This window comes from Rhinoraja longicauda, chromosome 6 (assembly GCF_053455715.1).
Source record: "Rhinoraja longicauda isolate Sanriku21f chromosome 6, sRhiLon1.1, whole genome shotgun sequence".
Lineage (NCBI taxonomy): Eukaryota > Metazoa > Chordata > Chondrichthyes > Rajiformes > Arhynchobatidae > Rhinoraja > Rhinoraja longicauda.
In genome coordinates, this window is record NC_135958.1 from 33,136,619 (window position 1) to 33,153,389 (window position 16,771).

Here is a 16,771-nt window from a genome sequence, read left to right on the forward strand (position 1 = left end):
CAGTTAATGTTTCTCCCCTCCCAACTCCAGAATTCTAATGCCTTTTCCATTTGTACTCCCCGATTTCTTGCTTCCATGGAAGGTAAAATTTAAGGGAACATTTCCTTTCATTTCCCAAAGGCATTTAAACCAAGGCATCAGAAAGATACCCATCCATGAAGCCAACACATCCAAGTACTTGTGAGATTAAGATTAATGAATCCTACTGGAGACAAAATAATGCATAAATATTTATAGATGCAACCTTTAAGTATCACCGAGAGGAAAAAAGATAGTCAGATTTTAGAAAAACATTACATAGATTTCTAACCATTCATAGAGACAAACTTGCCTCTTAAAAGCTTTTAAATAAATACATCAGAACTGATTTTTAAACATGCTCAGTTGAAGACTTTAACAACTCCCCAATAAACAGTTCTCTTTACATGAGCACAATGTCATATTGCGATATTTCAAAAAACAAAAAATCAATAGGGCATTTTACCAAGCTTTTCTAAAGGGAATTAAAAAAAACTCCCACCTGGTTCAATTGCACTTAAATAGAACACGGAAACATTTAGCATCAGAATGGCTCATCCTAAATTAATAATACGCAGGTTCCCCGATAACATTACACTTTGTGTGCGGGCCAGTGGAAATTACAAGTTGGCTCATTACACAAAGTAATTTAAACTATAAAATTGAGAGAGAGAAAAAAGAATACTCCACCTTCTGCAGCCTACAGATACAGTATTTATACAAAAGAGGTCAAATGGCAGCTCAGTTATTAGGATTTGGTATGTTTATTAAACACTCAAGTCTCTGCTGCTTAACGAATGGATGACCTGATAAATCCCACATTCAATATAGACACAAAATGCTGGAGTAACTCAGCGGGACAGGCAGCATCTCTAGAGAGAAGGAACAGGTGACGTTTCAGGTCGAGACCACTTTCCAGTCTGAATAAGGGTCTCGACACGAAACGTCACCCAATCCTTCTTTCTAGAGAAGCTGCTTGTCCCGCTCTCAGTTACTCCAGCATTTTGTGTCTATCTTCGGTGTACACCAGCATCTGCAGTTCCTTCCTACACACCATGTTCAAGATATTCAGGTTCTGATTCATTCATTCTCCTTGAAGCAAATACTTGGTGGAAGGCTGAGGTGGGGGGGGGGGGGAAGCAGAAGGAAGGAGCCAAATTATGGCAGATGCTGGAATCTGGAGCAAACAATCTGCTGGAAGGACTCAACAGGTTGAGCAGCATCTGTGGGTGTAAAGAAAGCAGGATACACCCGACATTTATGAAAGGCATTGACGGAGTGGACGATTGGACATTTCTCTTCAGCAGGTATCAAAAGGAAAAGGCGTTGGTTTAGGAAGAGTTGAGAAGGTATCCAAGAACGGTTTTGCTTTTAACCTAGACAATAGTTGGAACCTCAAACACATTAAAGAGAGTTGTGGCAACACCCAAGCACCTCACAATATGATTGAGATGCATTTGATGTCAACATGGACATGACAGACTGAAGGGCCATTGGACCTGCTTTAATGCAATATCAAACTTGACCAGGAAATGTGTAACAAAAAAACAACTGGTATCTCATCAGCACGGCACCTTGCAATGTGCCATGGCATCATTTTATGTGCACGTCTTCAAGAACCTAATATATTTTAAAGAATGTTGTCCCTTCTGCTGTCAGATTAGTGGCAGAGCCGAGTGCCTGTAATCATGTTAGCAGTGCTCACTGGGGGGGGGGGGGGGGGGGGGGGGGGGGGGGAGGGGGGAGAGAACTTTAGCCATAATGACATAATCTCCAAGCACTCCTACAAATTTAGAACACTTTTCCAAAAATTGATGAACAGTTCGATATATTTGGAACTCGAGGGGTATTTTTGCCCCTCAGAGGGTGATGGGTCTATGGAATGACCTGCAAAAGGAAGTAGTTAAGGCAGGTACGATAACAACGTTTTAAAGACCCTTTGATGGGTACATGGATGGGAAAGGGTTAGTGAGGTATGGACCAAATGGGACAAACTGGCACTGTACCTTACATTCCAATCAAGTTGGATTTCTGATCGTGCCAAATTAAACACAGTTAAAAATAAAAATAACTAGGCCACAAAATATTGTCTTGTAGTTTGGTTAACCAAGCCTTTCTTGCAACATCACAGCTTTCTTAATTGCGGACACCTTGCCAGCCAACAATAACTCCAGTATAAATGCATGTTCGGAGATTACGGAAATCCTGTACAACATTCATGTTTAGTTTATTAATGTCATGTGTACAGAGGTACAGTGAAAAGCTTTTTGTTGCACGCTATCCAGTCAGCGTGAAAACTTTATGTGATTACAATCAAGCCGTCCACTGTACAGATACAAGATAAATAGTATAACATTTTGTGCAAGATAAAATCCAGTAAAGTCTGACCAAAGATAGTTTGAAGGCTTCCAATGAGGTAGGTGGGAGGTCAGTACGACTCTCTAGTTAGTGAGAGGATGGTTCAGTTGCCTGATAAGAAACTGTCCCCGAATCTGGAGGTGTGTATTTTCAAACTCCCCTGATGGGAGAGGGGAGAAGAGGGAGTGACTGGAGCGAGACTGGTCCTTGATTATGCTGGTGGCCTTGCCGGGGCAGCGTGAAGTGTAGATGGAGTCAACGGAAGGAAGGTTGGTTTGCACAATGGTCTGGGCTATGTCCAAAACTCTCTGCAATGTCTTGCGATCTTGGATGCAGCTGTTCCCAAAACCATACTGTGATGCATCCTGATAAAATGTTTTCTACGGCACATCTGTAGAAGTTGGTGAGGGCTGTTGGGGACTTCTTAAGCCTTCTAAGAAAATGTAGACGTTGATGTGCTTTCTTGGTCATTGTTTCGAAACGAGTGGTCCAGCACAAATTGCTGCTGATGTTTGTTCCTAAAAACATGAAGCTTTCGACCATCTCTCCCTGAGCACCATCAATGTATACCAGGGTACGTGTACTGCCTTGCTTCCTGAAGTCAATCACAATCTCCTTTGTCTTGCTGACATTGAGGGAGAGGTTGTCGACTTGGCACCAGGTTCTCAATCTCCTTCTTCTACTACATCTCGTCATTATTTGACAGCCGGCCCACTGTGGTGTCATCTGCGAATTTGTAAATTAAGCCAGATTGGTATTTGGCTGCAGTCACAAGTGTATAAAGAAGGGAGCCGGGAATGCATTTGAAGCAACTAAAAAGCTTGCTGAGGCCATTGGTAGCACACACAGCTGAATCAGAAAATTTTGACTCTCTGCCAATGGATAGTGTCTCCTTATCAAATATGTATTAAAACTATTCACAATTTTGAGCATCTCAATTCTTGCAACATAAAGGAAAGCCTTCACTTTGATACATTTCCTACATCTTGACTTTCCTTTGATATTTCAATTATTCCTTAAACAATTCAAATGTTCAGTTCCATTTGCTACTAAGCAGGTAATGAAGCAGTATCCATCATGACCAAATCAACATTAAAGGCCCATGTTGGAAAAAGAACAGTAAACATTTATTCATGTAAATGCCAACCAAAGACCATCTCCATCCAATTGCCACCTTGATAAATGAAGCCATCAACACTGCGTTATCCTACATGGTATCAAGCTTTGGCAATCTGTTTGATTGGTGCCTCATTCACTACGTAGAATATTCTGCCTTCATGAATTGGAGAGTCATTTAACAAGGGGACAAAGCTGTATAATACGGGGGCAGGCATTTGTAATAGAGAGGCATGGAAATTTCTCAGAGGGCAATGAATTCTCAGCCTCAAAAAGTTAAGGCCAGGTCATTAGATAAATTTTACATTGGAGATGGACAAATATTTGAAAGTTTGAGATACTGGAAGTTATGTGGAACTGGCATAGAGGAGCCAAGACCAGAGCAGATCAACCGTGATCATATTTAATGGCAGGGCCGGTTTGAGAAGTCGGGTGGCCTCCTCCTGCTCCCACTTTCTGGTGTTCAAGTTTGCACCACTGCACCACTACCATCTACTAAATGTTTTGTCACAACTAGCGTATGTCGACAAGTACTCTTGGGAAGGTAGAGGAGTCTGAAAACTGCAACGTCAAGTAAGAATTCCAAGAATTACTGCGTAAGAATCTCATTGTTCAATTTTGGTACAAAGGACAATAAAACACTCTTGACTCGAAGACTACCGAGCCTCATGAAAGAAGAACTGACAAAATCACTATTTTCTTTTCCTAATGATTCCCACCACCCTGCTATTGTCATTCTTGTATCATGGTCAAGATCCTAGACCTCCTTGCCCAATAAGCCAAATATATTCACCACGTCAATGGTAGTAGTTCAGGAAGATAACGGAAACCAATTACCACCATATCATGAGCAAGCACAGTTGAACCTTGGAAGATTCCCACATCCCACAAAATACTTTTTTTTTAAAATACATACAAAGCTTGAAGAATACTATATTATTTTGATTCTTATTGTAGACACTGTGCAATTGATATATATTTCTGTCTTGAATAGCGAGCACCCAACACTTTCATAATCTAATATACAAGAATCTCCTCTGGAAAAAAAAACACGTGCTGTAATGTAGCCCACTTTATACCATTGACCTAATATTTTTACAACCAACTTTTCTTCATTGTTCACATGCATTTGATAATTGTTCTGTGACGTCCAAATATGATCCTATTGAAGAGGCTGCATTTTATTATTTTAATGTAGATGCAAATTTACTGTTTATGAAGATCCTTAATTCCCACTGAGCTTAAATTTGCATTAATGGGGGCAGTGCCTGTAATATTCCTCAAACATTATGACAAGAGTTATCTGGTAAAAGCTATTATTGTGATTAGGGTTGGCGGTAATACCAAGCACGTCTGCTATCTGATGAGTATTAGACTGCGATTTATTGTGGCAGCTTTTCATTGTTCCTGCAAGTAAAAAGGGCTTCTCTATTGTCAACTAAAGTTGTAATACAAAACAAGTGACAACAGGCATTCCTTTGTAACAAGTCAATTTCACAGTGTCACAGGATGTAATTTGATACATGACATCTTATAGATATGGTGAGACTCCATACGTCCATCCAGAATAACTGAGCCACACAATCTACAGAGCAGCACAAAACTCAACGCAATTTAGCACTCGAGCTTTTTTCACCTTGCAAGGATACTTTTCCCAAGCAACTGCAGGAGGTACAACATTGGCCTTTTTTCTTAGTTTAGTTTAAATTAGAGATACAGCGTGGAAACAGGCCTTTTGGCCCACCGATTCTACAGCAGCCAGCAATCACCCATACATATTTCTATCCTACACACCAGGGACAATTTACAGAAGCCAATTGAGCTGCAAATCTTTGGAATTTGGGAGGAAACCAGAGCACCTGGAGAAAACCCATGCAGTCTCAGGGAGAGCATACAATCTCCATACAGACAGCACCCATTATCAGGATCGAACCCGGGTATCTGACACTGTAAAGCAGTAACTCTACTGCTGCACCACTGTGCCGCCCCTTGCCTTCACACCAATCCCAATTATTTGCAAGTGATATGTTCCCAAGTTGATATGTTGCAAATAGCAAAAAAACAGTTTTGCCTTTTAAAAAACCTACCAGCTTAATGCCCAAATCAAAAATACCTACAAAGTATTAAAAAACCTACATCAGTGATTAAATATACAAACATTATCACATTGCTAAAACAGATAAATACGTTATGCAATAGATGTGGTAGGTTAAAGTACTGGATGAGTGTGGGTTCAGAAACAGGAGTTTGCTCACCCGATCTGTGGACGGCTTTACTAAAGTGGGCAAGATGTACATAATCGAACCAGATTAAAACGTAATCAAGCTGTGGGAGGCACGGTGGCGCAGCGGTAAAGTTGCTGCCTTGCGTCGCCGGAGACACGGGTTTGATCCTGACTATGGGTGCTCGATGTACGGAGTTTGTACATTCTCCTCATGACCTGCGTGGGTTTTCTCCAAGGTCTTCAGGTTCCTCCCACACTTCAAAACACACAGGTTGGTAGGTTAATTGGCTTGGGTTTGTATACTAGGTATAAGTGTAAATTGTCCCTCGTGCGTGTAGGCCTGTGTTAATGACCGTGGGTCACTGGTCGGTGTGGACTCGGTGGGCCGAAGGGCCTGCTTCAGCGCTGTATCGCTAAACAAAAATGCTTTTTTGCCATTACGGGTGTGTAAGCATCAAAATAATAAAAGTAAGACAGGCATAACAAAGTAAAAGCAAATTCCTCCTTCAGGTAAACAGAAATAATTTTCAGGAGTCTTTGTATCAAGAATGAGACAGACGGAGTCAGTTTGGGAGGCACATGGTGTGTAAAATGGCAACGTCTTTTGAGGTTTGGGGAAATCAATATTTTTTAATGTTCCAATGAAGCCAATTGTGCTTAGTCTAAGCAGCAAACAACAAAAGGAATGTATTGCATTCCGCCCTCATAAGATGGGCGCCTCCACATTAAAGAAGCCAAAGGCGGCCTAAGCTAAAACCAGTGACTGTTTCTGAACCTCTCGTGCTCAGACTGCAGAGTGACCCCAAGCTTTTTAATTCTCCACTTCACTCTGATATGTCTGGACCTCATTATAACAGTGCAAGAGGCCACAACACAAGCTTGAGGAAGTATCTCATCTTACATCTAGGCACGTCGCAACCTAAACATTGAATTCTAAAACTTCAGATGACTAGCTTTCTTCATTTGTATCAGAACTGGCCATATCTGCTGTAGTGAATCCATCAGGTCTCCATCAGGTTTTGTGTCTCTCCGCTCACACAGCCAGTTTTGCTGAGCTTTTCCTACAGCTCTACATTTCACATTCCCTTGGGTTCTTTCTCTCCAGGTGCCTTCATTAACCGATCAGAGAACTTCATCAATAACTCAACCCCACAGAGAACCTGGCCTCACTTCATCAGAGATGTTCTCTTTTTACTATACAGCTGGAGAGAGTGCAGAGAAGATCTACGAAGATGCTGCCAGGACTCAAGGTTCCAAGCTACAGGGAGAGATTGGGCAAGTTAAGACTTTTTTTCCTTGGAGCGCAGGAGGCCAGTGAGTGATCTGAAAGAAGTGTATAAAATCATGATGGGAATTGATAGGGTGAACCAGGTCTTTTACCCAGGGTAGGGAATCACGAACCAGAGGGAATAGGTTTAAGGCGAGAGGGAATAGGTTTAACAGGAACCCGAGGGGCAACCTTTTCATAGAAACATAGAAAATAGGTGCAGGAGTAGGCCATTCGGCCCTTTGAGCCTGCACTGCCATTCAATATGATCATGGCTGATCATCCAACTCAGTATCCCGTACCTGCCTTCTCTCCATGCCCCCTGATCCCTTTAGCCACAAGGGTGGCTCTCAGAGGATGGTGGATATATGGAATGACCTGCCAGAGGAGGTAATTGAGGCAGGTACAACAACAAACAACAAGACATGGATAGGAAAGGTTTAGAGGGATATGGACCAAGCAGGACAAGCTTAGATGGGTCATCTTGGTCAGCATGGACACGTTGGGCTGAAGGGGCTTTTTCTGTGCTGTTTGACTCAATCCACCCCACGCTCTCTGCAACTTAAATAAAATGATTTCTCTTTAAGTTTATGATAATAAGTGACCTGAAATGTCCGTTTCCACAACAACAAAAAAAGCACTCAACCTGCTGGATACCTCCAGCGAGTTTATTTCTGATTATCCACAATCTCAGACCCGACTCCAAATAACTGCTTTTGTGGACACTCAGACAACTACATGGACAGGAAGGGTTTGGAGGGAAACGGATCAGGCACAGGGAAGTTGGTTAGGCAACTTGGTTGGCAGTGACAAGCAAGGCCAACAGGCGTGCTTCCTTGCTATATACCTCTATGACTATGCAACTTTATTCTTCTCACCCCCCCCCCCCCCCCGCCCTACAAAAAAAAGGGAAATTAATACAAACATCTCCTGGGACATGGAAATCAAAATAAAACTCACAAATTAATACAATTACAAAAGTCATGCTTGTAGACAAAAAAAAATCATAAATGGCAAGATAAATACTTCGGAGAAACGGAACTCTAGTTGTTCCTGCACAAAGGCTGACCGCCGTAACTTGAGTAGGTTTTGAGTCATTTTTGAGCAGCATTTAGCTCAAGGGTGGAAAGAAAAATCCAATTCCAACATTAGAAGCCATTTCTAACTCGTGTAACTTCTAAATCTTTCATCTGTCAATGAAAATAACATGACATTAACAAAACATTACCAAAATGCTGGCGTGTGAAATGCAGTGCATTAAATCGCCACTTTCCATTCTACATTATATTCATTATGCTAAAATAAATGTGAACCAACTAATAGAGTCCCTGCTGCAAAGCAATCGATCAAAAATATTAAAGCAACCAAAGCAAATCTTTTTAATGATGCAATTATAGTTAACACAGTGAACTAGCCGCTCAAGAGGCAGACAATTTAGTTTAAAGATACAACGTGGAAACAGGCCCTTCGGCCCACCGAGTCAGCACCGACCAGCGATCCCCGCACATTAACACTACCCTAGAAACATAGAAACATAGAAAATAGGTGCAGGAGTAGGCCATTCGGCCCTTCGAGCCTGCACCGCCATTCAATATGATCATGGCTGATCATTCAGCTCAGTAGCCTGTACCTGCCTTCTCTCCATACCCCCTGATCCCTTTAGCAAAAAGGGCCACATCTAACTCCCTCTTAAATATAGCCAATGAACTGGCCTCAACTACCTTCTGTGGCAGAGAATTCCACAGACTCACCACTCTCTGTGTGAAGAAATGTTTTCTCATCTCGGTCCTAAAAGACTTCCCCCTTATCCTTAAGCTGTGACTCCTGGTTCTGGACTCCCCCAACATCGGGAACAATCTTCCCGCATCTAGCCTCTCCAACCCCTTAAGAATTTTATATGTTTCTATAAGATCCCCCCTCAATCTTCTAAATTCCAGCGAGTACAAGCCCAGTCTATCTAGTTTTTCCTCATATGTAAGTCCCGTCATCCCAGGGATCAATCTAGTGAACCTTCTCTGTACTCCCTCTAAGGCAAGAACGTCTTTCCTCAGGTTAGGAGACCAAAACTGCACACAGTACTCCAGGTGCGGTCTCACCAAGGCCCTGTACAACTGCAGCAGAACCTCCCTGCTCCTAAACTCAAATCCTCTTGCTATGAATGCCAACATACCATTCGCTTTCTTCACTGCCTGCTGCACCTGCATGCTTGCTTTCAATGACTGGTGCACCATGACACCCAGGTCACGTTGCATCTCCCCTTCTCCCAATCGGTCACCATTCAGGTAATACTCTGCTTTCCTGTTCTTGCCGCCAAAGTGGATAACCTCACATTTATCCACATTATATTGCATCTGCCATGCATTTGCCCACTCGCCTAATCTATCCAAGTCACTCTGCAGCCTCCTAGCATCCTCCTCGCAGCTAACACTGCCACCCAGCTTCGTGTCATCCGCAAACTTACACACACTAGGGACGATTTATGCTTATATGCTTATACCAAGTCAATTAACCTACAAACCTGTACGTCTTTGGAATGCGGAAGGAAAGCGAAGATCTCGGAGAAAATCCATGCTGTAGTCATTGGGAGAACAAAGAAACTCCGTACAGACAAGCACCCATAGTCAGGATCGAACCAGGATCACCGGCGCTGTAAGAGCGGTAAGGCAGCAACTATCGCTGCGCCACCATGCTGCCCTAAGTTTGCTCCTTACCAGCAGGGATGAAGACTTCTTACCTACCAAAAATCACAAGAGAGTCAAAGCTGATCCTGCAGAATTCCATGAAATTTGAAAGGTTATCTCATGATATGATGCATTGAGCAGTAGGCAATAAATGGCAGTGGGGTATCAAGTAGTCTGTGGATTGAAGCAGCTTGGAAAGGCCAACACAAAAATGTACTTCAGAGTTGACAACAAATGGACGGAACAGAAACTGGACTTGGGCAGGGATACAAAACTGTGCTCAGTTGTATATTTAGATCTCGGGACAGCAATAAAAGATTAACACAACAAAGTTCAATGTCAGACATCATGTACCATTCTTACGGGCCTAAAAGTGATACAACAATGTGCTTGGTTGAAAGTTCCCTGTATAATGGTCCAACAAGGCCTGAATCAGGGAGGAACAAAGATCTAGAGTAGGAAGGAAGAGAGAGTTCAAGGATAGGGAAGCCACGAGGGGAAGAGAGACAGGCATTCATCTGACTGTGGGTTGGGTGGATGCAAGGCCCCATTTGAGGATGCATGTTACAAAGCTTGGACCCAATTATTTTGGACCTCCCTGCCACCAGAGGGCCTTTCCCACTATAAAATAATTCACGTGGATAGAGTATAGAAGTTGGGAGGTCATATTGCAGTTGTAAAAGACATTGATGAGGCCGTATTTAGAGTATTGCGTTCAGTTCTGAGCACCACGTTATAGGAAAGAGGTTGTCAAGCTGGAAAGGGTATAGAGAAGATTTACAGAGATGTTGCCAGGACTGAACGGTCTATCGGGAGAGGTTAAGCAGGTTGGGATTCTATTCCTTGGAGCACAGGAGGATGAGGAGTGATCTTATAGAGGTGTATAAAATCATGAGAGGAATAGATCGGATAGATGCACAGAGTCTCTTGCTCCGAGTAGGTGAATCAAGGACCAGAGGACATAGGTTTAAGGTGAAGATGAAAATACTTAACAGGAATCTGGGCAAGTTGGGCCAAAGGGCCTATTTCCATGCTGTATCACTTTATGACTCTATGTGGACATGTTCTGCTCTACTGAAATGGATTGGAGCAAGTCTTCCTTCATCCAGAGGGACTGCACAACAACAATTAGGAGGCAAGAAAATCATCAGTTTACATTTTTTCACCAATGCCAGTGCATAATACTGACAGGTAGATTTTCCTCACATTTCCCTTATTAAAAAGTAGCAAGTGGAAAAATGTATTTAATGGAGATATTATACTATTGTCAATTTCTAAGGGTGCCATGATGGCACAGTGGTAGAGTTGCTGCCCTACAGCGCCAGAGATTCGGGTTTGATTCTAACTATGGGTGCTGTCTTTACGGAGTTTGTACGTTCTCCCCGTGGGTTACCTCTGGGTGCTCCGGTTTCCTCCTACGCTCCAAAGACGTGCTGGTTTTCAGGCCGATTGGCTTCAGTAAAAATTGTAAATTATCCCTGGTATGTGTAGGACAGTGTTGGTATGCAGGGATCACTGGTCAGCGCGGACTCGGTGGGCAGGAGAGCCCGTTTCCGTGGTGCATCTCTAAACTTAATGACAAATTTCATTAATACCTACAGTTTCAGCAGTGTCTATCCAAGAATAATCTTTCTGCTTCAATATCACAACTTCAAGCCGCAGGCCTTTGTTTGTTAAATGACTACGGTGAAACTAAGCTTATTCAATCAATTTGTTAGGTGCTAGCCACAGATCATTGGTGTTACTCCCATCACCAAATTGAAATTTTCAGGGTTCAAGTCCCACTCCAGAGATTAGAGTACAATAATATAAAGTGAATTTGTAGCAAACTACCGTAGAGAGAGAGCTGCAGTCAGATTTACCAGACTTCCGTAGTCCCTTGTAAGCTAAGTGGTCCCATGATACTATTTTGAAGAACACTACTACAAGCTCTGTTAAGGGAAGGAATTACTGGGCAGACAAACAGAATTGCTCAAAGCCTTCTTGAAAAACCCTACTCGATCCAGCCAGACGTTTGGGAATCCCTGCCTTACGACTGTTCAAAATGGAGAGGAAGCAGACAGCAAGGCATTGGGAAGAGTCCACACATCGGAAGCACACAGATGGGGCACACCAGCTCACAAACTGCTCATCCCATCAGGCACCTCCTGCCACCCGTGAAAGAGTCTGCCGTGCCGACATTCCCTCCTAATCCACAAAACCTAAACATGGCATCCAGGAAGAAGATCCCTCAGTCAACATCCATAATCAGTATCAGATCACACGGGAGGCTACCCTGCTAATTGGATGCATTAAATGTTTCCTACATTAGAGTAGCAACCACATTTCTAAAAAAGGTGCCCCATCTTTTAGGACATCCTGAAAGTCATAAAAGGTTTTATAAAAATGCAAGAATTTCTCAAACAGCATTAGATCTTAACAATGATCTCACTAGCTTAGGATTCACCTTTAAACACATTTAAATCCAAATGCAATTTCTTCTCCTGCCCGTGAAATCCACTTAATTATCGCGCTAATCTCGGAGGAAATTCACATTAGGAAACTGCCAAGCGGTGGTACAAAGAAAGCGGGAAGTAATTGGTAAACAAAATTGATAGGATGTGACCAGCGGTATGACACAAGCTTAACATCCTCCCCAGCCAATGCAATTAGAAAAATATTTTCTTGGCTGCAGTATTTCCCATCACTGATAATCTATCACAAGCCTTTGCCACTTTAGGGCCTGGTTTTCCAAATACTCTAACGCAATACAATAGTCAACAAGTGAAAACTTCCAAAATGTGGCAATGACTTGTCCTCCAGCTCCATGGACAAACTGCATTCAAAATTTTGACACAAAAATGTTCATTTACAAAGCTTCCATGTTTTTAAATCGAACAAATCTCCCAAAACCACATATGCCTTGCGCCTCGACACTATTATCAACAGAAATAAACTAAAATGCTGGAAGTACTCAGCGGGTCAATCAACATCTGTGGAGGCAAAAGGTGCTATTTCAAGTCAAGACCCTGCTTCAGGACTGAAAGGAGAGAGTGCCCACTTGTAGCAGAACACTGGGGAGTGGGACAAAGGCTGGTCGGTGATAGATGGCACCAGAGAGGGAGAGGTTTATGAGCACATGAAGCCAAGTAGGGAGTGTGTGAGAAGGACTGGACAGAGGCTGCTGGTGAGAGGTAGAGTCAGATAGTGAGGGGATGAAACGCAGATGGAACTTGATAGGAGAGGGAAGTAGGATAGCACCTGGCAAGTGATCGGTGGGCCTGACAGGGGGAGGACAAGGTGTAGGTAACTACAAATTAGAAATGTAATATCCATACCATTGGGTTGTCAGCAAGCCAAGCAGAATATGAGATGTTGTTCTTCTAATTTGTGTTTGGCTTCTTAAAGCAATGAAGAAAGCAGTGGACAGAGGTCACTGCAGGACTGGGAAGGGAGTTAAAATACCAAGCAACTAAAAGCTCGCTGAGCCCCCACCGACCAGCGATTCCTGTACACCAGCACAATCCCACACTTTGCAGGCAATTTACTATTTTTACCGAAGGCAATTAACCTACAGACCTGTAGGTCTTTGGAGCGTGGGAGGAAAATGGAGCACCTGGAGAAAACCCACGCGGTCAATAGACAATAGGCAATAGGTGCAGGAGGAGGCCATTCGGCCCTTCAAGCCAGCACCGCCATTCAATGTGATCATGGCTGATCATTCTCAATCAGTACCCCGTTCCTGCCTTCTCCCCATACCCCCTGATTCCGCTATCCTTAAGAGCTCTATCTAGCTCTCTCTTGAATGCATTCAGAGAATTGGCCTCCACTGCCTTCTGAGGCAGAGAATTCCACAGATTCACAACTCACTGACTGAAAAAGTTTTTCCTTATCTCAGTTCTAAATGGCCTACCCCTTATTCTTAAACTGTGGCCCCTGGTTCTGTCACTGAAAGAATGTGCAAACACCACACAAATAGCACCGATAGGCAGGATCAAACCCATGTCTCTGGCGCTGCGAGGCACCACCGTGCCACACTAAGACAGCTGTTATGAACAGAGCATGGGTCCTCCACATAACACATGCCTAATCAATACTCGATTTCAGCAATGTGGAGGAAACCATGTGGTTATTGGTATTTTATTGTCATGTGTGCCAAGATACAGCTTTGTACAGAATTTTTTTTCATACTGTCTAGTCAAATAAAATGATACACGAGGACCATCCAGCCATACCATACAATGAACATCGACTTCTCCAACTTTAGATAGTTCATCTGTCCCTCCCGTCCCCTCCTCCTTCCCAGATCTCCCTCTATCTTCCTGTCTCCACCTATATCCTTCCTTTGTCCCGCCCCCCTGACATCAGTCTGAAGAAGGGTCTCGACCCGAAACGTCACCCATTCCTTCTCTCCCGAGATGCTGCCTGACCTGCTGAGTTACTCCAGCATTTTGTGAATGAATAATTTCCTATGTCTATACTTTCCTTACTCACTGACATTCCAACTCCACTGGTGTTTCCTGGATCGTGAATAAAGACTATGAGTGCTCAGAAATTGATTTTTTCTTTAAGGAATATAATCAATAAACAAACCATTTTCTAATCTTATATTATTCGCTCAATTTTATTTAAATTGCCATTCTATAATTTTATTTTACCTCTTGATAGAATCAGGAAAAAGCATGTTAAGTCCAACTTAAACTGACAGTTGGTACATTGTCATAAAGGTTCAGATGCTGCCAGAACAAGTGTCCATGAGAGACAAAACTCTGTGGTTAGAGGCAGAACCAGCTTTGCCAGGAATTGGATACAATTTTTACACTGGTATTTATATTTTCTTAGACACATTCTTGCAATCAGGATGATACTTTGCCAATATATTTAAATGTGTGCAAGGGAGTTAATGCAAGGGATGTGCAATGTTCTCCAACCAAAAAGAAACAGACAGGTAATTTATTTCAGTATTTTGAACATCTGAAAAAGACACAGCATGGAAACAGGCCCTTCAACCCACAAAGTCCATACCGGCGATAGACACAAATGCTGGAGCAACTCAGCGGGACAGGCGGCATCTCTGGAGAGAAGGAATGGGTGATGTTTCAGGTCGAGACCCTTCTTCAGACCATCCTGCCTACACACTAGTCCATAATGACACTAGGTCTAATTGTCCCACTTTGGCATGCATTCCCAAGATTGAAAAAATTAAAAATAATTCCAGCAGAATCTTGATGTTCAACAAAAGATATTGAACAAGTTTTGATTTTAGAGCATTTTGAGCAATATATTTACATTCCAATGTAGTAAATAATGGAACTAAAATATTATTGAGTGCTTGTAGGAAGTCACAACTATGGTGCAAGGGAGCAGAACATTTTAAGATAACGTCAGCACAATTTTTATTGCATAAAAAGTTCCAAGGAATATACTAAATTATACAGCTACAGAAAATGTATCATGTAACATGATCTCTCAAAGTTCGCAAATGGTGCTAATGAGCTAATAATATTTGAAGGCAACTACTGATGAAAGAATGTTGATCGGGTTGCGACAAAAATGTCCTATTTCCATTGGAATAGTTTTATGGAATATTGTTTGAACACCTGCTCAGTTAAAAGGTTGGACTTTAGATTAACATCAGAATGGCATCTCTAGTAAAACATCTGCTCCATAACACCAGCCCTGATTATGCACAGAAATTGATATCTCACTATCATAACTATACTCTTGTCACAACTATAGACTGTAGACTATAAAACAATACAACCATTATCTTGTATATACAGAGTCTCGGGCTCAATCGTGACGATAGAATTTGTACATTCTCCCTGTGAACACATTAGGTTTTCTCTGGGTGTTCCGGTTTTCTCCCACAATCCAAACACGTACAGGTTTGTAGATTAATTGGTTTTGGGGGTAAAACATTTTTAATTGGCCCTAGAGTGCAAGATAGTGCTCGCTGGTTGGTGTAGACTCAGTGCGCCGAAGCGCCCGTTTCCGCGATGCGTCTCCAAAGTCTAATCGTTAAACTTTTTATGCAACTTAAGGAACTCCTCTGAATTTTAGAAGCATTAAAATCTTTATTAAATTCATGGGGAAAACAGCAAAGAGGAATGAAAAATAGGTTGGGTATCATTACAAAACTGGTTTTTAGATTCCAACAGCCAAAAAGTGGCTACGTGACTTTCAAAGTTAAACTCGGGGTTACTCCCACAGTCGTTACAGGACAAAAAATCTTCCTACTGCCAAAGTGGGAACCTCCCATTTCTTATAAATGTGATTTTTGCACATGGTTCATAAGTTCACAAGTTATAGGACCAGAATCAGCCCATTGGGCCCATCAAGTCTACTCCAGCATGCAATCATGGCTGATCTATCTTTCCCTCTCAACCCAATTCTCCTGCCTTATCCCCATAATAATCAAGAATCTATTAATCTTTGCCTTAAAAATATCGATTGACTTGGCCTCCACAGTCGTCTGTGGCAATGAATTCCACAGATTCACCACCCTCTGACTAAAGAAATTCCTCCTCATTTCCTTTCTAATGGTACGTCCTTTTATTCTGAGACTCTGGCCTCTGGTCCGAGACTCTCTCACGAGTCCTCTCCACATCCACTCTAACCAGGCCTTTCATTATTCGGTAAATTCCAATGAGGCCTCCCCTCCCCCCCCCTTCATCCTTCTAAACTCCAGTGAACAGATGCCCAGTGCCGTCAAACGCTCATCATATGTTAACCCACTCATCCCTGGGATCTTTCTGAAAAAAACTCCTCAGGACCATCTCCAATGCCAGCACATCCTCTCTCAGATCTGGGGCCAAACACTGCTCACAATACTCCAAATGTGCAGAGCTTCCAGCATTGCGGGCACTTACAAAATGTGTGATGTTCTTGAGGATACCCATCAATTCCGGTCACAAATGCCACTTGTACCCAATATCTTCAATTATTTTTAATTTAAAAGCATTACTGATCGATGAATATGGAAGACATTTCCCTTTTTACAGCATTCATTCCAGTATTTCTAGGTCACTTAATTTCTAATAGATCTGCTGAAACTGCCTGGTGTGGGGGGGGGTCCCAATTTTGTGTAAGTTTACTTGAGATTTATTAGATGGAGACTTGTGCCGT

General features: G+C 42.4%; 1 protein-coding gene across 1 annotated transcript in view; it reads right to left on the reverse strand.

The window, feature by feature from the left end:
- The window catches only part of cdh13 (cadherin 13, H-cadherin (heart)), a 944,123-nt gene that overhangs the window by 914,487 nt on the left and 12,865 nt on the right, over positions 1-16,771 (reverse strand). The gene's annotated exons all lie outside the window — the stretch shown is intronic.